Genomic DNA, 27,227 nt, shown 5'->3' on the forward strand with positions numbered 1-27,227 from the left:
CCTGATTGACCCATTCATTGTTCAGTAGTGTTTTGTTTAACCTCCAGGTATTTGTGGTCTTTCCAAATTTTTTCTTGTTGTTAATTTCTAGTTTCATAACATTGTAGTCAGAAAAGGTGCATGGTATGATTTCAATCTTTTTGCATTTGTTGAGACCTATTTTGTGACCTGATATGTGATATATTCTGGAGAACGTTCCAAGTGCAGTTGAAAAGAATGTGTATTCTGCTGTTTTAGGATAGAATATTCTGAATATGTCTGTCAAGTCCATCAGTTCCACTGTGTCATTCAGAGCTATTGCTTCCTTGTTTATTTTCTGTTTAGATGATCTGTCCATTCCTGTAAATGAGGTGTTAAAGTCCCCTACTATTGTATTTTTATCAGTGAGTTCCTTTATGTTTGTTATTAATTGTTCTATATATTTGGGTGCTCCCATGTTGGGTGCATAAATATTTACAATTGTTAGGTCTTCTTGTTGGATTGTCCCCTTTATGATTATATAATGCCCTTCTTTGTCTCTTTTTACAGTCTTTGTTTTAAATTCTAATTGCCTGATATAAGTATTGCTATTCCAGCTTTATTTTGACATTCATTTGCATGATGTTTCTTTATCCCCTCACTTTCAATCTGAAGGTGTCTTTAGGCCTCAAATGAATTTGTAGGCAGCATATAGTTGGGTCTTGTATTTTTATCCATTTTGACCACCTGTGTCTTTTAATTGGAGCCTTTAGTCCATATACATTCTGAGTAATTTTTCATAGACATATATTTATTGACATTTTATTACTTGTTTTGTCATTGTTTGTGGAGATTTTCTCTGATCCTTTCCTGTCTTTGTCATTTTTGGTCTCTCCTTTGCACTCACAGAGTCCCCTTTAATATTTCTTGTATGGTGGTATAGTGATTATGAACTCCTTTAGTTTTGTTTGTTTGTTTTTGTCTAGGAAACTTTTTATCTTTCCCTCTATTCTGAATGTTAGCTTTGCTGGATAGATTATTCTTGGCTGCAGATCTTTCCTATTCAGCACTTTGAATATATCATGCCACTCTCTTCTGGCTTGCCAAGTTTCTGTTGAAAAATCTCCAGCTAATCTTGTTGGCTTTCCCTTGTAAGTTAAGGACTTTTGTCTTGCTGCTTTTAAGATTTTTTTTTCTTTATCACTATATTTTGCAAATTTAATTACAATATGTGTTGTTGCCCTGATTTTTGTTTTGTGTGTGTGTGTGTGTGTATGTGTGTGTGTGTTTTAATTTGATGTGAGTTCTCTGTGCCTCCTGGATCTGGTTGTCTGCAGATTAGGGAAGTTTTCAGCTTATTTCCTTGGATAAATTTTCTGTCCCCTTTTCTCTGTCTTCTTCTTCTGGGACTCCTATAATATGAATTTTATTACATTTGATAGAATCACTGAATTCCATAAGTTTATTCCGATGTTGCATAAGTCTTCTTTATTTTGTTCAGCTTCATTTTTTTCCCCCATTATTTGTCATCTAGGTCATTAATTCATTCCTCTGCTCCTTTCAGTTTGCTCTTCATTGCATCAAGCCTGTTTCCAATCTCACTTATTGCACTGGGAAAGAGTTTTTTTAACAAATGATTCTAGGACAACTTGTTAGACACATGTGAATGAAGGACATTGGAATTTTACCTCCCAATATAAACACAAGTTAAATATAAATATGCTAAGAGTCTAAATGTAGAAGCTAAAAATATAAAACTTTTAGAAGAAAATGTGAGGGTAATTCTTCATGACTTTGGATTTTTCAAAGAATTCATAGATATGACACCAAAATTTTGAATAACTAAAGAAAAAATAAATAAATTGGACTTCGTTAAAAGTAATAGTCTTATGCTTCAAATGACACCTTCAAGAAAGTGAAAAGAGAAAACATACAATAGAAGAAAAGATTTAAAAATCATATATCTTACAAGGGTCTTGCTTCTAGAATATAGAAAGAACTCTTAGAAGTCAATAATGAAAAGATAACCCAATTTAAGAAATAAGTAAAATGCCTGAATAGATATTTTTCCAAGGAATATATGCAAATGATGAATAAGCACATGAGAAGATGCTATACATCATTAGTTATCAGAGAAATTCAAATTAAACCCACAATAAAATACCATTTCATATACACTAGGATGACTACAATAAAAAAATCAAGCAGTAAGTGTTGGTAAAGATTTAGAGGAATCAGAATACTCATGCACTGCTGGTGTATGTAAAATAGTTCAGCTACTTTGGAAAACTGGTAATTTCTCAAACAATTAAACATAACTACCAAATAACCCAGAAAATCCACTTCTAGGTATGTACCCATGAGAAATAACATATATCCACATAAAAATGTACACATGAATGTTTATAGCAGCATTATTTTTAATAACTGCACAGTGGAAACAATGTAATTTTCAATCAGTGAGCAAGTGGATAAACCATGTAGTATATCTGTACAAAAAAATGTTATTTTCCTATCAAAATGAAATATTGATACATGCTACAATGTGAATGAAACCTTGAAAACATGCTAAGTGAAAGAAGCTAATCAAAAGAGACCACATGCTATATGAATCCATTCAAACAAAATGTACAGAATACAGATATCTATAGAGACAGAATGTAGATTAGTGGTTGTTTAGGGTTGCAGTGGGATGGGGGGTAGGAAAGCAATAGCTAAAGAGTATAGTGTTTCTTTTTGATGTGATAAAAATCTAAAGTTGACTGTGGAGATGGTTTCAAATATCTGTGAATATATTAAATCCATTGAATTATGTACTTTAAGTGGGTGAATTATATGATATGTGAATTGCATCTCAAAAGCTGTTTATAAAAAACAATTCATACAAGCAAATATTCACTCATAAAATTTTAAAACTCAGCATAAATAAATAATCTGGGAATGGAAACTAGATGGATATTTGGGTAAGAAGGAGTACCAATAACTAACAGTATTAAAGGTAATATTTAGAAAGTACACTTAAAGGAGAAAACATTCCAGGAAAGGATTTTAGGAAAAGGTCATTTTTCTCTAAGAAGTCTAGGCAAGTGGCATTACATTGACAACCACTTGACAATCTACAGCGTCTTATACAAGTATTAGTGTTTCTAAGAAACCTCAAATAAGGAAATCAGAATTTTCCAGAGTCAAAACATTCCAACCAAACCTTCCTTGTGATGGGCCAAACATGGCCACAAATGTTTTACCACTTCTCTCACTAAGTAGTAGAATCTAATTCCCCTGTCTTAGTTTAGGTTGTCCTTAGTGACAAGCTTGATTAATGCAATGTCACAGAATGATAGAATCTGGGGCTATCTCACAAGAAAGTTTACAACTCCCACCCTTAAAATAACATTCCAGGGAGCCCTGAGATGTAAGTCCAATAGGTCCATGCCAAAGAGGCCACATATAGGTACTCAAGTAGATAGTCCCTATTGAACCCAACTTTCAGGCTTTCCAAGCTAGGTTGTCAGGCATATGAATGAAGCTGCCTTGGGGGTTGCACACTATCCCATCTGATAGCTTCAAATTACTGAGTGACTTCAGATGACAAGACATGGAGCAGAGGAATCAGCCTATTGAACCCTACCCAAATACCTCACCCATTCAATCATAAATATAACAAAATGATTGTTTTCAGTCACTACAATTTGCTGTACTTTTTCTCAGAGAATACATAACAAAAGACCTCTTTCTCTTCCATCCCAATGAAACCTACTAGCCTTCCCTCAAATATTAGTGATCCACAAAACAAAGTTTGGGAAGCAGTAAACTTTGGAAATGTTTTCTGACTCTTTCATTTTTTTTTTCAGTTTCTAGCATATCAGTATATTATTTCCAGTTATGCTTTATAATATTGAATACAAAAATAGAATTTGTAAAATAGTCATACTTTTTTCCTAATAGTTTAAAATATGTTAGCAAGATCTAATAAACAATGCTATATTTTGAGGGTTTTTCCTTTATTTTCACCTCAAGCAATCTGTTTAACAATAAAATGGCTACCAAACAAGTACCTGGATAAGAACAGTGAGAGACCAGCATAATAAATATGGTCAAAATACAGGCATTTTCATGTATTTCACTTAAATTTAAAATGAATATCAATACCTGAATATGAAGGTTGAAATCTCCTTCTACTTAATTACTTCCAAAAAATCTGTCTAGAGGAACAATCAAGTAACAATTCCATCTTCAAAAGTTACTTAAATATAAATGCAACAATTAGAAAATACATGTGAAATAACATTGCTTCTATGGAAAAACCCAGAAAGAACAAAAGGCAATCATAATACAGTTAAATTTTCATAATGACTTTTTGGGAAGCCAAATTGCATCTGCCTTAATTTAATTTTTTAATTAAATATGACTTTTGTTGGTATTTTCTTATTACAAAATAGCACTTTTGTATTGATAAATAGAATGTAAAAGTAAAATAAGGAAACATAAAAAAGTGAATGACACAATCTCAATATTGGGAATATTGGGAGAAAGCTAATGTTAACCTGTTCTATATATCTTACTTTTTTTTTTTTCTGTACAGTATTTTTTACATGGGGTTATAGTGAACATCCTGTTTCAAGATTGCATATTTTAGGGGTACCTGGGTGGCTCAGTCGTTAAGCTTCTGGCTTCAGCTCAGGTCATAATCCCAGGGTCCTGGGATCCAGCCCCACATCAGGCTCCCTCCCACTGCCCCTGCTTGTGTTCCTGTTCTAACTCTCTCTCTCTCTCTGTCAAGTAAATAATAAATAAAATCTTCAAAAAAAAAGATTGTATATTTTACTTAGCTCTGAATTTCAGGTCATAGCAACAGCTATTAATAGAAACATTATTTTTAAGAGCAAATCATATATTACAATGCTCTAGCTTGATTTATCTTTTAATTATTATCAGTGAACATTCAGGTTTTTTCTGAATATTTGCTATTGTTAAAGGATTGCATTGAGCAAATTTGAGTATGGATATTTGCTTTTTTGGATGAAAGTATATATTAACTTATTCATAGAACTTTTCTATACAAAAGATAGGTATATTCTGATATGTAGAAAATAAACTTTTATAGTCAATATCTCTATACTTTTCTCGTTTTACTTTTAGTTATCAGAAAAGTTTCTTTTACCTCCAGAATTACATAATAATGTGTGAATTTTATATTAATATTATAGCTTTAATTTTTATCAATTTTTTTTATTGTGGTAGAATATACATCATAAAATTCACCATCTTAACCATTTTTAAGTGTACAGTTCAATGACATTAAGTGTACTTACATTTTTGTGCAACTGTTGGGTTTGTCCAGCAAACCCTGAGGTGGCGAATGAAATGATGACTCCAGACACATTAGTAGGAGGAAGGAGAGGGCCTAGGGACCAGATGCTCTAGTGGCAAAAGGTCCTGAGCCAGACTCTGTCTCCACATTTATTGTGAATGTTATCAATACAACAAGGGAATGAGAAAAACAAGAAGGAATGGGAAGCTGTAATAATCAAGACAGTGGCGTAGGGAGTATCTTGTGAATAGAACAAGCTGTGCCCATGAAAGACATGCAGACAGGGAGTGCATGGAGAGGTGACCTCCAAAGGTAAATGTTTCTCCTAAGTCAAGCATTTACTCCCTGGATGAGTGCATTGAGCCACAAGGAGGATCTGGCTGTTTTCAGCCCAGAAACCTTAAAGGGGGCTCAGTTTTCTGGACACTCCTTCTTTGCTTTTCAACTAGTCTCATCCAGGGAGGCATATGTTTATTAAATCTTATCTAGCCAGGCACTATGAATTCCCACATGCAATCATCACCACTATCCATCTCCAGTACATTTTTTTCATCTTGCAAACCTAAAACTCTATATCCATTAAATAATAGCTCTCCATTCCTCCTTTTCCTCAAACTCTGGCAATCATTAGTCTACTTTCTATCTTTGATTTTGAATTCTCTAGGTATTTCCTATAAGTGGAATCACACAATATCTGTCTTTCTGTGACTGGCTTATTTCAATTAGAATATAATCTTCACAGGTCATTCATATTGTAGTGTCAGAACTCCTTCCCTCTTATGGCTGAATTAAACTTCCATTGTCTGTATGTATCACATTTTTCTTATCCATTAATCTGTCAGTGGATACTGGGTTGCCTCCATGTTTTAGCTATTGTAAGTAATGCTGCTGTAACATGGTTTTGCCAATATCTCTTGGAAACAATGCATTCAGTTCTTTAGGGTATATATCCAGAACTCAAATTGCTGGACTGTATTTTTTCAGGAGCCACCATTTTGTTTTCCACAGTGGCTACACCATTTGACATTCCTAACAATAGTATTCAAGTGTGCCAATTTCTCTACACTTTCACCAACAGTTGTTATTTTTTTGGGTTTGATTGACTGATTGGTTGATAGAAGCTATCTTAATGAATATGAAGTGGTACCTTGATGTGGCTTTAATTTCCATTCCCTGATGGTTATTGGTGTTGAGCTTTTCTTGTGCTCATTGACCATTCACATATATTCTTTGGAAAATGTCAAGTCCTTTGCCCATCTTTGAATCAGGTTGTTTTTGTTCTGTTGTTGAATATAAGGAGTTATCTATGTATTCTGGATATCAGAATATATAATTTGCAAATATTTTCTCACATTCTGTAAATTTCATTCTGGTGAAAGTGTCCTTTGATGTGTTTTTTAAATAAAATTTTCATAAAGTCTATTTTTAATTTGTTGCCTGTGCTTTTGGGGGCTATATCCAATAAATCACTGTCAAATTCAATGTCATGAAGCTTTTTCCCTATGCTTTCCTCTCTGGGTTTTATAGTTTTACTTGCTATGTTTATGTCTTTAAATCTTTTCAAGTTAATTTTTGTATGCAGTGTTAGGTAAAAGTCCAACTTCATTCTTTTGCATGTGGATGTGAAGTTTTCCTGCCATCACATGTTGGAAAACTGACTTGTTCCTACTGAATGTCTTGACATCCTTGTCAAAAATCATTTGACCATATTTATAATGGTTTCTTTCTATTCTCTTCTAATGGTTTATATGTCTGTCTTTGTGCCAATACCACATTGCACATTGTTTTGATTACTATAGCTTTGTATTAAGTTTTGAAATCAGGAAGTGTGAGCTCTCCAATTTTGTTCTCCTTTTTTACAAGATTTTTTTGGCTAATTAGGGTCCTTAGAGACTCCATATCAATTTAAGGATGGATTTTTTTTTTTTTTCCTGCAAAGTCATTGCTAGGATTTTAATGGGAACTGCGTTGAATCTCTAGAACAATTTGGGTGGTATGGATATCTTAACAGTATTGAGTCTTCCAATCTGTGACCATGGATTTCTTTCCATTTGTTTGTGTCTTCTTTAATTTCTTTCAAGAATATTTTGTAATTTTCATTGTACAATACTTTCACCTCCTGGTAAAATTAATTCCTAAGATTTTTTTAATGCTATTCTAAATGGAGTTGTTTTCTTAATTTTTTTTTCAGATTGTTTATTGTCAGTGTGTAGAAATACAACTGATTTCTGTGGTTTGATTGAATTTTGCTACTTTGATGTATTTGTTTATTAGTTCTAATGGGTTTTTTTGTGTGCATGTGGAATCTTTAGATTTTTCTGCATTTAATATTATGCCATCTGTGAACAGAGATAATTTTACTTCTTCCTTTCCAATTTAGACTCTTTTATTTTTTTTCTTGCCTAATTGCTATGGTTAGGACATCCCTTGCTTTATTCAATATAAGTGGAAAAGCAAGCATCCTTGATTTGTTCCTGATCTTAGAGGAAAAACTTTCAGTCTTTTACTGATTGTTTATTGTTTGTTTATTTTGTTTTGTTTTGTTTTGTTTTTTGCAATGGCCTCTTATTATGTTGAGGCAGTTTCCTTCTATTCTTTGATGATTATTTTCATTATAGAAGAGTCTTGAATTTTGTCAAATGCTTATTCGGCACCAGTTGAGTTGATCATATTTTTTCTTTGCTCTGTTAATGTGGTATATTACATCGATCAATTTTTCAAATGTTGAATAATCCTTGAATTCCAGAAACAAATCCCATTTGGTTATGGTGTGTAATCCTTTTAATATGCCACTGAATTCTGTTTGCTATTATTTTGCTGAGGATTTTTTCATCCATATTCATAAGGGATATTGGTTTGTAGTTTGTTCTTTTTTTCTTATACTATCTTTGTCTAGTTTTGCTACTGGGGTAATACCAGCCTCATGGAATGAGTTTGATGTGTTTCCTTCTTTTCAATTTTTTGAGAGCAAAAAAGAGAGAAGTATTAGTGTTAGTTCAACAAATTGGATATAGAAGGAATATACCTCAACATAATAAAGTCCATATGCAAAAAACACAGCTAACGTTATATTCAATGGTAAAAGTTTGAAAACTTATTCTCTAAGATCAGAAACAGGCAAGGGTGCTCCCTCTCACTGCTACTATTCAATGTATTACTGGCAATCAGACAAGGAAAAAAAAAAGACTTCCAAATCAGAAAAGAAGAAGTAAAATTATCTCTGTTTGCAGATAATATAATTTTCTATGTGAAAACCTCAAAGATTTAGACAAAAAATAGTTGGAACTAATTAGTGAATTCAGGAAAGTTACAAGATATATAATCAACATACAAAAATCAGTTGTCACATAACAGGTTTTTTTTTTTTAAAGATTTGACAGAGAGATAAAGAGAGAGGACAAGTAGGCAGAGTGGCAGGCAGAGGGAAAGGGAGAAGCAAGCTCTCCACTGAGCAGGGAGCTGGACAGACTTGGGGCTCGATCCCAGGACCCCAGGATCATGACCCAAGCCAAAGGCAGCCGCTTAACCAACTGAGCCACCCAGGTGCCCCACATAACAGTTTTTTTATATATTAACAAAAACTATCTGAAAAACAATTAAAGAAAATTATTCCTTTTAGAATATAATTAAAACAATAAAATACTTAGGAATAAATTTAACTAAGGTGGTGAAAGATCTGTGCACTGAAAATTATAAGACTTTGATTAAAGAAATTGAAGAAAACACAAATAAATGGAAAGATATTCTGTACTCATGAATCAGAAGAATTAATATTGTTAAAATGTGCATACTACTTACAGCCACCTATAGATTCAGTGCAATTCACATCAAAATCCCAATGGTATTTTTCAAGAAATAGAAAAACAATCGTAAAATATATGTGGAGACACAAAAGAGCCTGAACAGCGAAAGCTATACTGAGAAAGAGGAACAAAGCTGAAGGCATCCATACTTTTCTGATTTCAAACTATATTACAAAGGGATAATAATTAAAACAGTATGCCACTAGAATAAAAATAGACATGTAGAACAATTGAATAGAATTGAGAGCTCACAAATAAGCCTTCTCATATATGACCAACTAATACTTGACAAGAGAGACAAGAGCACTCAGTGGAGAAAGAATAGTTTCCTCAATAAATAGTGTTGAGAAAACTAGATATTCACATGCAAAAGGAGATTGGACCTATCTTACATCACTCACAAACATGAACTGGAAATGAGTTAAGGACTTAAATGTAAGATCAGAAACCACAAAACTCCTAGAAGAAAACAGGGGAAAACTTCTTTACATTGGCCTTGTCAACAATTTTCTTTTTTTGGATATGACACCAAAAGTACAATCAACAAAAGTAAAAATAAATAAGTGCATCTACATGAAACTTAAAACCTCCTGCCCAGCAAAAGAAATAATCAGTAAAATGAAAGACAAACATACAGAATAAGAGAAAGTATTTGCAATCCCACCTCCTTGATAAGGAGTAAATATCCAACATATATAAGACTCATACAACTCATGGCAATAAAACAAATAACCCAGTGAAAAAGTGGTGAAGAACCTGGATAGTTGTTTTTTTTTTTTTTCCAAAGAAGACATACAAATGGCCAGAAGGTAAATGAAAATTAGTGACATCAACATCACTAATCATCAGGAGAATTCAAAACAAAACCAAAATAAGATATTACCTCACACATGTTAGAGTGGGTATAATCAAGAAGACAAAAGATGACAACTATTGGCAAGGATGTGGAGAAAAAGGAACCCTTGTGCACTGTTGGTGGGAATGTTAAGTTGGTTCAGCCACTATGGAGAACAGTGTGAAAGTTCCTTGAACAATTAAAAATAGAACTACAATATAATTCAGCATTCTTACTTCTGGGTAAAAGAAATAAAATCAGAGTCTTGAAGAGGTATCTGCATTCTTATGTTTATTGCAGCATTATTCACAATAGCCAAGAGAGGGAAGCAACCTAAGTGCCTGCCTATAGATAAATGGGTAAAGAATTGTGATTTTACACATATATAATTCAACCATGAGGAAGAAAATCTTGTCATTTGCAAATACATGAAAGATTTTGAAGGCATTATGCTAAGTGAAATAAGTCTGAAATAGAAAGAACAATACTGTGTGAACTCACCTATGTGTGGAAATCTAAAAAAGGCTGAACTCATAGAAACAGAGAATAATGGTGGTTGTCAGTGGATGGTGTTGGGGGAAATGGGGAGATGTTGGTCAAAGTACAAACTTCTAGTAACATGAACAAGTTCTGTGGATTAATGTACAGCATGGTGACTATAGTTAACACACTGTATTATGTGTTTGAAATTTTTTAAGAGAGTAGATCTTAAGTGTTCTCATCACAAAAAGAAGTAGTAATTTTGTGAGGTGATGGAGCTGTCAACTAACCCTATTTTGGTAATCATTTTGTAGTACTTAAGTGAATCAGATCATCACATTATGCATCTTAAACTTACAGAGTGTTGTGTCAGTTGTCTCTCAATAAACTTGGAAGAAAGTCTTTGTAAATTTTGGTATACTGTTTATTTTATGGTGGCCAATTCAAATTATCAAAAATTCTAGTATTTTCCTTTGAAATCTAGAATTTTATCATTGACAACAAATACTGCTAGTTGTTTTCCTATAAGTTACAGGCTCATGCTATTGATTTTCAGGAAAAATCGTTTTAAATATCCAAGTCTGAATAAGGTTATTCAGACCTTAGCTTTTATGCCATTTGTTAGTTCAATGTAAAATGTCATTCTCTGAAAGAATCAGCTAGTTTAGTGGATAACTCAATCTACATGTGCTTTTCATTGAGATAAATACTGTGCCACAGAAGTGTTTCATCTGTAGTCCCATTTTGTTACAACAGATATATAAAAAGCATATTCATCCAGGGATAATTTCTTTTTTTAAAAAAAGGAACTTTTATTGCTTTAACAAGATCAATGTAATTCCTTTAAAATTTTTCTTTAAATTCCAGCTAGTTAACATATGGTGCAATATTAGTTTCAGGTGTAGAACTTAGTGATTTATCACTTCCATAAAATACCTGGTCCTCACACAAGTGCCCTCTTGATCCCCATCACCTATTTCACCAATCCCCCTACCCACCTCCCCTGTGGTAACCATCAGATTGTTTTCTAGTTAAGAGTCTGTTTCTTGGTTTGCCTCTCTCATTTTTTTTTCTCTTGCTCATTTCTTTTGTTTCTTAAATTCCATATATGAGTGAAATCATATGGTATTTGTCTTTCTCCTGATGACTGATTTTGCTTAGTATGCTATTCTCTAACTTCATCCATGTTGTGGCAAATGGCAAGATCTCATTCTTTTTATGGCTGAGTACTATTCCTATATATATAGCACATCTTCTTTATCCACCCATACTGATGGACACTGGCTGCCTCCATAATTTTCTTTATTTAAAATTCCAAGTAGATGACAACTAAGAAACTAATGACAACTTGTAATTTGTTGCCATTGATTTTTGCTAAGGTGCTCCAACCACTGTTTTGATAACATCAGAGAAAATGCCAGCACAGGAAAATGGCAAACGATGTCTTAGTATTGATATAAAAGCAATTTTCACCTGTGAAATCCCCAAAAGTGTTCTGAATTACCTGAAGGTAACATTTTGAGTACTACTGAAATGAATCTCAAATTTCATAATCAGGACACTCATGATGGAGACATACAATTCATTTTATAGTTATCATTTTTTCTCTAAGAAGCTCTTAATGAATTAAACCTGAACAAAGTTTTATTAACTTATTTCTATCTACCTTATGCATAACATTTATTTATTCTAAACATCTTTGGTCTAAAATTTTAAATTTGTGAGCTTTAATATTCTTTATTTCCTTGGATGTTTCTGTGAAAGTTGGAAGAAGTGGAATTGCAATTTTTACCTAGAAGTGGAATTGCAATTTTGATCCAGAGGTGACTAAGTTTCAAAGGACATCATTGATTCTATACTCCCACAAGTAGAAACATAGACCATGATATGTAAGCAAACCTCAACCAGTTGAAGCAGAGTCTCAGCATTATTCAGTACTTGATTTACAAATCCCTTAGCGGAGATTTTCTTCATGTTTCATGTGTTGAACAATAAATATCCATGTGTTCAGAAGCAATATAGACTTTATAGTATACTCTGCATATGCTCGAGCACAATAGAAGTGTGGCCACAGGGACAAGTAAAAAGCTGCAAAATTGGAGAGGTGGGCAGTTGGAAGTTTGCATCAGTTGACATACTAGTAGCTTAATATATTTTTAATCTATTGCCTGGTCTTTTTCTCTCACACTTGAAATAATCCAAAACCTCAGTAAATACATTTTAATATGTAAACTATAATAAGCAGAAATGGGTTTTAGAAGGCTTAATGATACTTAAACTAATTATTTAGAAGTGTGAATTTCCACATTTATCCAAGATCATCAAGCCTCCAGGAATGACTGATTGGGCTCCTCTATGTGCAATGCCATTTAAATGCAAGAACTTGGAAATATTCAATGAAATATGGCCTTCTTCCTTTGCAATCTATAATTAAAATGCCAATTTTATCTCAGCAATCTATGTAAATTTACATCTAGAATGAGCAAATTAAGTGTTTATTATAGCCTAGAGTATTTATTGTTCCTTTTTATGTTTGGGCATTTTTAAGAGAAGGAGAAAGAGTGTTATACCACAAAAGGATTTGAAAAACTGCCTTTGCAATTGGTAATAATGTAACAAGTGTAGCTTTGTCAGGTGACCTGTAGGTGGTTATTCAAAACCACCACAATATTAGATGCAGGATAGCTTGTTTAAAAATGGGAAAACCAATAACACTATGAGTGAATGCACTCTTTCAATGGTCATAATTTACATGCTATAAAGGCAACATCTGAGAAAATGTGTTAGGGTGCACTGCAGACAACTAGTCAGAAGATAAAAATCAGCATAGGTTTTCCAAGTAACTCTATCTTCCTATTTAAGGATACTTTGCTCATCATAGCAGCTCAGAAAACTCATTAAGTTACTGGAAATGAGCCTAGCTCTAGTTTTATTATCAGTTCTGTGATACAGCTTCCTGGACAGCATGAAAGGGTTTTGCAGCACACATTTTTTTTTATAGAGTCGCATGTTTTTGTAATACCAAATGTAGTTGTAAAACACGAGATGTTTTTCATTCCCAAACTGGTTGTGGGGAGGGTCTTGGACAGGAATTAATGTGTGGTGCAATTTCATATTTCAGGAAGATGTTTTACATATTTGCATTCTCCCCTCTCCTGTAGTGCTGGTTGCCAAGCAGAGTTGCTGCCAAGAATCCTTACCCCATAATAAGACTGAGTGGAGATGGAAGGTATAGATGAAGTGAGGGCAATACATTAAACCAAAGCTAAACCATTTTTTTCCATAATGCAACAGAAAATTCCTGTTGAGTGTATGGATTTGGGAAAGAAACCATTACTGTAAGCAAACTGTCTCAAATTTTTATTTTTATTGTACAAATGAAAATATTGAATTAAAGGGTATAATAAAATGCATATAAGGAATTAATTAAGCAGAAGTGAAGATAGATTCAAGTTCAGATTCATCTGCTACTGAAGTCCATGTTTTTGGCATTGTTCCACATGCACCAGCTTCCCTTATTGCCCCAAATATCCCCAACGCTCCCTACTCCCCTGCTCTCTACCTTTTTCCTTCCAAGAATGGACATTTTAATCTCAGTGATTAATGTTATTAACTATGAAGTCTTCATGTTCCCAGTGAATTATCTTGTGTTTTTTTATGGGATTATAATTATAAATAAAGGTCTAGTTTTGCAGCTGTTGCCCAAATGTGTTTTTTTAAATAACATACTAAAATTGACATTTAAAAATATGTGTAAATTCTCTAAAATTCAGATATCACTAAGGAAATTATCATAAATTCATCAAGAATTACTCATTAACTTCTTCTTGTAACTAAAAATCCCTGATCATAACACAGCAAACAGATATAAGAAGACTCTGAAATGTGGAAAGGAGCAAGCAGTCACTTACGGGCCTCAGGACTTAAGGACCAACAGAAAGGAGTGTTCACTGAGTTTTCTTTTTGGCTCCCATGTATACCAGATATGGCACCCAAGAAGCCTCCAAATTAGATTCCACAACAGGAATAGGAAAAAAAAAGTGCCAAGAAAAGTCTATATCCTCTTGCCAGAGAACTTGGAAACAGTGGCCCAACAGAACAGATAACATTTTTGGCAATATCCACCTTATGCCATCCAAGTGCTAATGAAAAACTGCCCTTTACTATTACCACGGTTTCATCTGGGAACTGGTTTTTCATCCCAGGACCCTGACCCATGGGAACAGATGGTAGTCCTCTTATTTCTTCCTCCAGAGCTATCAGCAAGAGTGAACAGGTTGCTATCCTCTCATCTTCCAATTAAGAGAAACCAACACTGATCCAACTCCCCCAGTAGAGTAGCATCAGCATTGCTGAACAGAGAGCTGATCTTCCATGCCCTGCCCAGTGAAAGCTTTGATTCACTTGCTGAAGTAGAGTCAGTAGGGATGAGAGGGAGCTGATAATCCACCCATGCCTGGTAGAAGTAAGTAATGATCTGATTCCCCACTAGGGATGGTCAGCAGAGCCCAGTGGCAACCTGAGCTTCTACCCCCTCCTGGCAGCAACAAGACATCACAGTGCAAGGAAAAGCTAGTCAGCACTAGGATCACTCCCACCCCCTAAGAGTCACCTGGGCTTAGTGGGAGATAAATCTCCCTACCACCCAGCAGCAATAAGACTGAAGTGAAGCGGTATGAGGCAGGGCTAATGAACACTCCCTTCCACCCCTGGTATCAGCAGAGCAGTGAAAAGTTAAGCCTTGGCCTATCCAGCAATCAAAGAAATTAAAAAGGTCATGGGAGGTGGGGCTAATTGGTAACCCACTTTTACCTTCATTTCCTCTGGTATTATTGGGGACAAAGAGGCTAAGCTTTTGCACCAACACTATAGCAACAAGAAGTATGAATCAGTCCACCGTGTTCCCTCTCCCTGGTATTAGTGGGACCAAGTGGTGGTGGGTGTGGCATTCACATCCATCCCATTCATCTGCAATGAAGCAATATGAATCAGGGTCCCACTTTTGCTGCAACAGTTTTGGCAGGCCTGGCAGAAAGCTAAGCATACACATCTACCCATCTCTATTACTACACCTTAACAGGGGGACTGACTGCTAAATATAAAGATTAAATAAGATCTAGATTTTTGTGATAAAATATCCAAAATATCCCAGTATCAAAAAAAATCACTTGTAGCAGGGAGACAGACAGAAGAAAAAAGTCACCATTTTGAAGTACCCCAGAGCATTTTGTTCTTAACAAGGTCTGCCATCAGGAGAAATTATTTTATAAGAGCCTAACCTGCTTGGATTTTATCAGAGCCTAACTTACCTGGGGTAAGGGAAAGACCCAACTCCAGCCCATTCTAGCCATCCTGTCCCACCTAAGGTGGGGGGTAAGGGGTGTGGAACTAAGAAAAATTCAGTCAAACAAACTAGGGTCACGGGTTCACCAAAAGGCTGACCTACTCATAGGACTATAAAATGCTTCCTCTCCCCATACCTTACTACTACATTCCTAAAGGTCTGTTTACTGCAGTTCTTTTTACCTAGTACATCATGTCCAGTTATCAAGAACAAATTACAAGGTGTACTAAAACTAAAAGATTAAAAAACAAAAACAAAAACATGGTTTAAAGAGAATGAACAAGCATCAGAAGTAGAGTCAGATATGAGGTAAAATGTTGAAACTATCACACTAACATTTAAAAATATAATTAATATACTAAGGGTTTTAAGGCTTTAATGGGATGTAATGATGTTAGAAGTCATCACTTTATCCTAAGAAAAAGCAAGAAGCTAAATAAACTGAAAATCAGCAACTATTCTTAGATTCAGCAGACAAGTAAGGTGACAGGGCAAACCGCAGTCCCCCAAGTTAGAGATAGACAAACAGATACAGAGAATCATAACTTACTGGAGCAGAAACCTCTGAAGGAAGTAGTAGCAGGTACATTATGTTTGTCTCTTAACAAAATAATTACAAGGCATAGTAAAAGGCCAGACATACAGTTTGAAGACACAAAGCAAGCATCAGTATTAGACTCAGATTTCACAGGGATGTTGGAGTTATAAGACTGAGGATATAAAACAACCTTAATTAATATACTAAGGCCTCTAAAGGAAAAAGTATACAGCATGCAAACAGGGAGATGAAAATCCTAAGAAAGAACTAAAAAGAAATGCCATAGATGAAAATCACTGACAGAAATAAATAATGCATTTGACTGGCTCATTAGTAGACTGGAAATGTCTGAGGAAAGAATCTTAGCATGAGAATGTCAACAGAAATTTTCAAATATAAAAAGTAAAGGGAAGAAAGACTGAAAAAAGAAGTTTATCCAAGAACTGTGAGACAACTACAAAAAGTATAACATGTGAGTAACAGAAATATCAAAAGGAAAAAGAAGATACAAAGGAACAAAAGCAATATTTGAAGGGAGAATTACAAAGAAAGCCCTAAATTATCATCAGACTTGAACCACAGATTCAGGGACCCGAGAACATCAAACACAATAAATGCCAAAAAAACCCACCTCCACTTATGTATATCATATTCAAATTGCAGAAAATCAAAGATAAAGAAAAATATCTTCAAAGAACCTGAAGGGGAAACACTTTTTTTTAGGGGAACAAAAATAAGAATTGCATCTAACATCTCCATTGAATTTATGAAAGCAAGAAGAACATGGAGTGAAATATTTAAAGTAATGAGAGAGAGGAAAAAAAACCCCAAAAAACCAGCAACCCAGAATTCTATACTTTGTCAAATTATCCTTTAAAAGAAAAGGAGAGGAGACCCTGCGTGGCTCAGTCAGTTAAGTGGCCCATTCTTAATTTGGCTCAGGTCATGATTTCAGGGTAATGAGATCAAGGCCCACATAGGGCTCCATGCTCAGCAGGGAGTCTGCTTCTTTCTTTCTCTCCCTTTCCGTCTGCCCCCACCACTTGTGCTCTCTCTCTCTCAAACAAATAAATAAATATTTAAAGGAAATAGAGTCTTTCTCAGACAAACAAAAGTTAAGAGATTTCTTTTGTTAGTAGACCTGCCTTGCAAGATATTTAAGAAGTTCTTCAGACAGATCACATCTACATGAAGATAAAAGAGCACTGGAGATTGTAAAATAAAAACTTCTGTGTTTTTTTTTTTTCATAATTGAGCTAATATATAATAATTTGTTCAAAATGATATCATCCATGTATTTGATTATATATGATTATAGATATAGATATAGATATAGATATAGATATAGATGCCTATGTATAAGTGAAATGAATGACAGCAAATATACGAGGAATATAAGAAAGGAATTAGAAATATATCATTATTATAAGATACTTGCCCTACCTGTGAAGCAGTATAATGTTATTTGAAAGTGGGCTTGGATCAGTTATAAATATATATTGTGAAGTGGTCAACCACTTCAAAAAGTAAAATAAAAAAAAAGAAATAAAATTAATATACTAGTAAAGGAAAGAAAATGAAATAATACAAAATGATCAATTAAAACTACAAGAAGTAGGAAAATGTGGAAGACAAAAATGAGGACAAAGAACAAGAGCAACAAATAGAAAATAGTAATATGTATGGTAGATATTAACCCAAATATCAAAAATCATTTTAAACATAAGTGGTCCAAATATACCAATTAAATGACAGATATTGTCAGAGTGGATCAAATTCACAAGACTCAATTATATGTTGACTATGAAAAACCTACTCAAGATATAAAGACATATATAGGTGAAAAGTAAAGGGATAGAAAAAGATATGTCATGCTAACACTAATCAAGAGAAAGTAGAAATAGCTAAATTAATTTCAGACAGAGTAGACTTCAAAGCCAGAAAATTTATCAAGGACACTACATTACAAAAAAAGGGGTCAATACTACAAAAAGACATAATAATCCTTAATGCATATGTACCTTACAGAGCATCAAAATAAGTGAGGCAAAAACTGATAGAACTTCAAGAAGAAATAAATAAATCTACTACCATAGTTGGAGACTTAAACGTCCTTTAATCAGAAATAGATAGATCTAGGGGAGGAGCAAGATGGCAGAGGAGTAGGAGACCTAAATTTCATCTGGTCCCAGGAATTAAGCTAGATAGGTATCAAACCATTCTGAACACCTATGAACTCAACAGGAGATTGAAGAAAAGAATAGCAGCAACTCTCTGAACAGAAAAGCGACCACTTTCTGGAAGGTAGGACATGTGGAGAAGTGAATCCAAGGCGATACTTGGGAAGATAGACCACGAGGGGCGGGAGCTGGATACCGGCAAGTGATAGAGCAGTGGAGCACAAAATTGGATCCACCGAGGGATGTCACTCCAGTGGCTAAGTGGGGGTGGAACACTCGCTGGAACAGTGTGGTCTCAGGACCCTTGGGGTCACCGAAAGACTGGGGGTGCCAGAGTGCGGCAGAGCTCCCAAGTATCAGAGCAGGAAAGCCAGCTGCAAAGACAGAGCTGAGGAGTGGGGTCTCAGCTCCGGGTTGCCATAAACTGTGATCCGCGGCACAGTCAGGCCACTGCTCTTCCAGCAGGGACCCAACAAGCGACAGATCCGGGGAGACTCCTGTTCCTCCCCCAGGAGGAGCGGCTCAGGAGTGCACCACAGGAATCTGTTGGGTTTGGAGACTCCACACAGGGTCATGTGCCAGAGATAGGAATGATCCATCACAGGCTGGGTGAGCATGGAGTACGGCCGGGGACCAGGGAGACAGGAGTGACTGACTGCTTTTCTCTGAGGGCTCACTGAGGAGTCTCTGGGGTGGAGACTAGGAGGTGGCCATTTTCTTTCTCATCCTCCAAAGCAGTACGGAAAGCTTGCAGGGAACAAAAGCTCTCAAGAGCAAACCGGAGCAGATTACTTAGCCCGGACCCTGGCAATGGTGGTGCAATTCCGCCTCAGGCAAAAACATTTGAGAATCACTGCAACAGGCCCCTCCCCCAGAAGATCAGCAAGAACAGCCAGCCAAGACCAAGTTTACCGATCAACGAGAACAGCAGAACTCCAGCACTAGGAGAATACTGCACATAGAATTCAGGGCCTTTTTACCATGATTCTTTAGTCTTTCAAAGTTAATTTTTTTAATTTTCTTTTTCTCTTTTTCTACTTCTTTTTGAATTTTTCTTTTTCCTTTTTTCAACCAACATCTTATCAATCTCTTTTTTTTAAATCATTTTCATTTTTCATTTTTAGAGTCATATTCTACCCTTCATTATACTTAACCTTATTTTTTGTATATATAAAAGTTGTTCTCTCTTTTAAAATTTTGGGATACAGTTTCTTCTAACAGACCAAAATATACCCCAAATCTCTAGTGTATGGCTTTGTTCTAGTCTCCTGTCTGATCACATTCTCTCCCTTTTTTTTTTTTTTCAAATTTCTCTTCTTTTTTCAACCAAATTCTTATCAATTCCTTCTATAAAATCTTTTGTAATTTCCATCCTTACAGTCATATTCCATCCCTTCATTGTATTTATCCTTATTTTTATATATATATAAGCTTTTCTTTCTTCAAAATTTTGGGAGGCAGTTTCTTCTAACAGACCAAAATATGCCCAAAATCTAGTGTGTGGCACTGATCCATTCACCAGCCTCATTATATTTGATCATATTCTTTTTTTTTTTTCTTTCTTTCCTGTTCTTTTTCCCCCAGTTTCGGGTCTCTTCTGATTTGTTTAGTGTATATTTTTCTGGGGTTGCTGTTACCCTGTTAGCATTTTGTTCTCTCATTCATCTATTCTCCTCTGGACAAAATGACAAGATGGAAAAACTCACCTCAAAAAAAAGAACAGAGGCAGTACCGACTGCCAGGGACCTAATCAATACAGACATTAGTAAGATGTCAGAACTAGAGTTCAGAATGACGATTATAAAGATACTACCTGGGCTTGAAAAAAGCATGGAAGATACTAGAGAAATGTTTTCTGGAGAAAAAAAAGAACTAAAATCTAACCAAGTCGAAATACAAAAAGCTATTAATGAGGTGCAATAAAAGATGGAGGCTCTAACTGCTAGGATAAATGAGACAGAAGAGAGAATTAGTGATATAGGGGACCAAATGATAGAGAATAAAGAAGCTGAGAAAAAAAGAGAGATAAACAACTACTGGATCATGAGGGGAGAATCAGAGAGACAAGTGACACCATAAGATGAAACAATATTAGAAAAATTGGGATCCCAGAAGAAGAAGAAAAAAAGAGAGGGACAAAAGGTATATTGGAGTAAATTAGAGCAGAGAAATTCCCTAATGTAGGGAAGGAAACAGGCATCACAATCCAGGAGGCACAGAGAACCCCTCTCAAAATCAATAAAAATAGGTCAACACCCAGACATCTAATAGTAAAACTTACGAGTCTCAGAGACAAAGAGAAAGTCCTGAAAACAGCTCAGGACAAGAGGTCTGTAACTTACAATGGTAGAAACATTAGATTGGCAGCAGACCTAACCACAGAGACCTGGCAGGCCAGAAAGGACTGGCAGGATATATTCAGAGCACTAAATGAGAAAAATATGCAGCCAAGAATACGATATCCAGCTAGGCTGTCATTGAAAATAGGAGAGGTAAACAGCTTCCAGGACAAACAAAAACTAAAGGAATTTGCAAACACCAAACCAGCCCTACAAGAAATATTGAAAGGGGTCCTCTAAGCAAAGAGAGAGCCTAAAAGTAATATAGACCAGAGAGGAACAGAGACGATATACAGTAACAGTCACCTTACAGGCAATACAATGGCACTAAATTCATATCTTTCAATAGTTACCCTGAATGTAAATGGTCTAAATGCCCCAATGAAGAGACACAGGGTATCAGATTGGATAAAAAAACAAGACCCATCACTGAAATGGACAGATCATCTAAGCAAAAGATCAACAAGGAAATAAAGACTTTAAATGACACACTGGACCAGATGGACTTCATAGATATATTCAGAACATTCCATCCCAAAACAACAGAATACCCATTCTTCTCTAGTGCCCATGGAACATTCTCCAGAATAGATCACATCCTAGGTCACAAATCAGGTCTCAAGCGGTACCAAAAGATTACGATCATTCCCTGCCTATTTTCAGACCACAATGCTTTGAAACTAGAACTCAATCACAAGAGGAAAGTCAGAAAGAACTCAAATACTTGGAGGCTAAAGAGCATCCTACTAAAGAATGAATGGGTCAACCAGGAAACTAAAGAAGAATTAAAAAAATTCATGGAAACCACTGGAAATGAAAACACAACTGTTCAAAATCTTTGGGATACAGCAAAGGCAATCCTAAGAGGAAAGTATATAGCAATACAAGCCTTTCTCAAGAAACAAGAAAGGTCTCAAATACACAACCTAACCCTACACTTAAAGGAGCTGGAGAAAGAACAGCAAATAAAGCCTAAACCCAGCAGGAGAAGAGAAATAATAAAGATCAGAGCAGAAATCAATGAAATAGAAACCAAAAGCACAGTAGAACAGATCAATGAAACTAGGAGCTGGTTCTTTGAAAGAATTAACAAGATTGATAAACCCTTGGCCAGACTTAACAAAAAGAAAAGAGAAATGACCCAAATAAATAACATCATGAATGAAAAAGGAGAGATCCCAACCAACACCAAAGAAATACAAACAATTATCAGAACATATTATGAGCAACTATATGCCAGCAAATTAGATAATCTGGAAGAAATGGATGCATTCCTAGAGATGTATCAACTACCAAAACTGAACCAGGAAGAAATAGAAAACCTGAACAGACCCATAACCACTAAGGAAATTGAAGCAGTCATCAAAAATCTCCCAACAAACAAGAGCCCAAGGCCAGATGGCTTCCCAGGGGAATTCTACCAAACATTTAAAGAAGAATTAATACTTATTCTTCTGAAACTGTTCCAAAAAATAGAACTGGAAGGAAAACCTCCAAACTCATTTTATGAGGCCAGCATTACCTTGATCCCAAAACCAGACACAGACCCCATCATAAAGGAGAACGACAGACCAATATCCCTGATGAACATGCAGAAGAATAAAACTGAACCATTTCCTTACACCACACACAAAAATAGACTCAAATGGATGAAAGACCTAAATGTGAGACAGGAATCCTTCAAAATCCTAGAGGAGAACACAGGCAGCAACCTCTTCAATCTGAGCCCCAGCAACTTCTTCCTAGAAATGTCACCAAAGGCAAGGGAAGCAAGGGCAAAAACGAACTATTGGGACGTCATCAAGATAAAAAGCTTTTGCACATCAAAGGAAACAGTCAACAAAACCAAAAGACAACAAAAAGAATGGGAGAAGATATTTGCAAATGACATATCAGATAAAGGGCTAGTATCCAAAATCTATAAAGAACTTTTCAAACTCAACACCCAAAGAACAAATGATCCAATCAAGAAATGGGCAGAAGACATGAACAGACATTTCTCCAAAGAAGATATCCAAATGTCCAACAGACACATGAAAAAGTTCTCTACATCACACGGCATCAGGGAGATCCAAATCAAAACCTCAATGAGATACCATCTCACACCAGTCGGAATGGCTAAAATTAACAAGTCAGGAAACAACAGGTGTTGGCAAGGATGCAGAGAAAGGGGAATCCTCCTACACTGTTGGTGGGAATGCAACCTGGTGCAGCCATTCTGGAAATCAGTATGGAGGTTCCTCAGAAGGTTGAAAATATAGCTACCCTACAACCCAGAATTTGGACTACTGGGTATTTACCCCAAAGATACAAATGTAGTGATACAAAGGGGCATGTGCACCCCAATGTTTATAACAGCAATGTCCACAATAGCCAAACTATGGAAAGAGCCAAGATGTCCATCAACAGAAGAATGCTTAAAGAAGAGGTGGTATATATATATACAATAGAATATTACGCAGCCATCAAAAAAAAAAAAAATGAAATCTTGCCATTTGCAACAACGTGGATGGAACTAGAGGGTATTATGCTAAACAAAATAAGTCAATCAGAGAAAGAGAAGTATCATATGATCTCACTGATATGAGGATTTCTTAATTTCAGGAGACAAACTGAGGGTTGCTGGAGTGGTGGGGGGTGGGAGGGATGGGGTGGCTGGGTGATAGACATTAGGGAGGGTACGTGCTGTGGTGAGCGCTGTGAATTGTGTAAGATTGTTGTATCACAGACCTGTACCTCTGAAACAAATAATACATTATTTGTTTAAAAAAAAAAGTAGGAAGTGAAAAAATGAAGGGGGGAAAATCAGAGGGGGAGACGAACCATGAGAGACTATGGACTCTGAGAAACAAACTGAGGGTTTTAGAGGGGAGGGGGGTGGGGGGATGGGTTAGCCTGGTGATAGGTATTAAGGAGGGCATGTAATGCATGGAGCACTGGGTGTTATATACAAACAATGAATCATGGACAACTACATCAAAAACCAATGATGCAATGTATGGTGACATAACATAATAAAATAAAATTAAAGAAAAAAGAAATGGTTAGATCTAGCAGGCAGAAAATCATTAAGGACATAGCTGAACTCAATAGTACCACCAACCAACTGAATATAATTGATATCAATAGACAACTTCATCCAATAGCAGAAGCTTGCACATTCTTCTGAAGCTCACATGGAATATTCACCTATATAGAAAACATTCTGTCCCATAAAACATACCTAAGCAAATTTAAAACTATTGAAATCATATAATGTATGTTCTCAGATTACAATGGAATTATAGTATAAATAAATAACAAAAAGATAGAAAATCCTCAATTACTTGGACATTTAATACTACACTTATAAATAACACATGGGTGAAAACTAAAATTTCTTTGAAATCGAAAAATATTTTGAAATAAATAAAAATGAAAATACAGATTATTGATATTTGTTAGAAACAGTGAAAGCAGTGTTGCGACAGAAAAGAATCACATTAAATGTATACATTAGAAGAGAAAAAAAAATAGAAATAAAAATACCAATCAATTAAATTGAAAACAGGAAATCACTTTGGAAAATCAATAAAACCAAAAGCTGGTTCTTTTAAAAATAAAAAATGAATTAATAAAAAAGGCAATCCAGGCTAACCAAATAAAAAAGAGAGAAGACACAGTTTACTAATATCAGAAATGAAAGAGGGAACACTACTGCAGACCTCATGGACATTAAAAGGATAATAAACAAGTACTATGAACAACACTATGTCCTCAAATTTTTAACCTAGTCACCTAGGTTGGTGGACCAATTCTTTGAAAGACACAATTCATCAAAAAGTCACACAAAAATAGGCCTGTAGCTATTCAAGAAACTAAATCAATAGTTAATAACCTTCAAAATAGAAAGCACCAGGCTGATATAGGTTTAATGGTATTGTATCAAGCACTTAAGGAAGAAATTATACCAACTGTCTACAGTTTATTCCAGATGATAAAAGCAAAAAGAACACTTCCTAACTCATTCTATGAGGCCAGTATTACCCAAATATTAAAACGAGACAAAAATATTACAAGAAAACTAAAAACCAGTATCTCTCATAAACATAGGTGTAAAACTCCTCAACAAAACATTAACAAATCAAATTCAATGACATATTAGACATCATTATCAAATGGGATTTATCTCTGATATTAAGGGCCAATTCAACATTTGAAAGTCAATTAATGTAATTCATATCAACATTCATAAAATGAAAAATCAGATGACTGTATCATTAGATGCAAGGAAAATATTTCACAAAATCTAACACCTATGCAAGATAAAAAAAAAAAAACAACTCAGCAAATTAGGAAACTTACTCAGTTTGATAAAGAACACCTACAAAAAACCTACAGCTACCATCATACTTAAGGCTGAGAAACTTGAAACTTTCCCACTTAGATCAAGATCAAGTCATGGATATGCCTTCTTACCAGTGCTTTACAACACTATAGTGCAACTCCTTGCTAATGTATGAAGACCATAAAAGGAAATATTTTTATATAGATTAGGAAGACAGAAATAAAACTCTGTTTTCAGATGGCATGATTGCTTATGTAGAAAAAAAAAAAAAAAACAAAAAAAACAACCTCTCCTGTAACTAGTGATTATATCAAAGTTGCAGGATACAAAGTTAATACACAAAATTCAGTCATTTTCCTGTATACTATCAACCAAAATGTGGAATTTGAAACTAAAAACATAATATTTACATTGGCATCCTGCAAATGAAATACTTAGGTATAAAACTTATAAAATATGTAATAAATTTACATAAGCAAAGGTACAAATCTCTGCTGAAATAAATCAAAGAATAATGAAATTAATGCAGAAATTTTCTATGTCCATGGATAGAAAGACTCAATATTTTCATGATATCAGTTCTTTTTAATTTGACCTATAGATTTACTGCAATCCCAATCAAAATCCAGGCAACTTATTTTGTGGACATCAACAAATTGATTATGAAATTTATATAAAGTGGCAAAAGACAATATCCAACTCAGTATTGACACTACCACGTGTCTCCTCATGTGAGACAAGCAAACAGACAAATAATCTAGACACAGGGTAGATTAACAAAAAATATCTCCAAATGGACCAGAGATCTAAATATGAAATGCAAAATTATAAAACTCTTGGAAGCTATTATAGGCAAAAACTTACTTGGCCTTGAGTTTGATGATGCCTTTTTTGATGCAACACCAGAGCATGGCTCATGAAATAAATACTTGATAAACTGGACTTTATTAATATTGAAAACTTTTGCTCTTTAAAAAACAACATCAACAGAATGAGAAGAAAAGCTACAGGTTGGGGAAAAATATATTTGCAAAGAACATAACAGATAAAGGACTATTGTCCTAAATATCCAAAGAACTCTTAAAACTCAACAATAATAAATATTTGGACTTAAAAATGGGCCAAAGATCTGAATAGACACCTCAGCAAAGAAAACGTATAGATGGCAAGTAAGCACATGGAATGATGTCCAACATTAAATGTCATTACAAAACTGAAAACTGAAACAATAATAATGCCACTAAACACCTATTAGAATAGCCAAAATTTAAAACATTGGCAATACCAAATGTTAGAAAAAATGTGTAGTAATAGTAACTCTTATTTATTGCTGGTGGGAAACCAAAATGGTATAACCACCTTGGAGAGAGTTTATGAGTTTCTTATGAAAATAAACATACTCTTACCATATGATCCAGCATTGCACTCTGAATTTACCCACTGAGCGAAATCTTATGTGCACACAAAAACTTGCACATAGATATTTATAGCAGCTTTGTTTATAATAGCCAAACTCAGAAACAATCAAGATGTCTTTTAAGTGAGTAAATAAACAAATTGTGGCTACATTCAGACAATGGAGTATTATTTAGCATTAAAAAGAAACAAGCTATCAAGTCATGAAAAAATAAATTTAAATACATACCACTAAGTGTAGATATTATTCTGAAAAGACTGCATACTGTATCAATCCAACTACATAACGTTTTTAAAAAGGCAAAACTAGGGAAACGGTCAAATAGTGGTTGCCAGGCATTAGGAAAGAGGAAGCGCATGGGTAGGCAGAAAACAAGATTTTTAGAGCATTATCACCATATGATACTACAATGGTGGATACATTTATTTGTACAGTTGTCAAAACCCATAGGATGTACAACACCAAGACTGAACTTTGGATGATAATGATTTGTCAATGTAGCTTCATTAATTGTAATAAACATACCACTATTTTGTGGGATGTTGATAGTGAAGAAGATTGTATAATTTGTGGAGAAATGGAGTATATAGAACTTCACTTTGGCTCAATTTTACTGTGAATCTAAAACTGCTCTAAAATGGAGCTGCTTTTTTTTTTTTTTTTTTTTTTTTTAAGAGTACATACACTTTGCAAGC

At 34.8% G+C, this 27,227-nt stretch overlaps 1 long non-coding RNA gene across 2 annotated transcripts in view; it reads right to left on the minus strand.

The window, feature by feature from the left end:
* The window catches only part of LOC118527311 (uncharacterized), a 79,448-nt gene extending 52,627 nt beyond the window's left edge, over positions 1–26,821 (minus strand). The window contains exon 1 of one of the 2 annotated variants that reach the window (XR_013442972.1): positions 26,761–26,821. This is a non-coding gene — a long non-coding RNA (uncharacterized LOC118527311). The remainder of the gene's footprint in view (positions 1–26,760) is intronic. The other variant, XR_013442973.1, reaches the window with a different exon arrangement.
* Between the last annotated feature and the right edge of the window lie 406 nt (positions 26,822–27,227).

Source organism: Halichoerus grypus, chromosome 12, assembly GCF_964656455.1.
Source record: "Halichoerus grypus chromosome 12, mHalGry1.hap1.1, whole genome shotgun sequence".
Classification (NCBI taxonomy): domain Eukaryota; kingdom Metazoa; phylum Chordata; class Mammalia; order Carnivora; family Phocidae; genus Halichoerus; species Halichoerus grypus.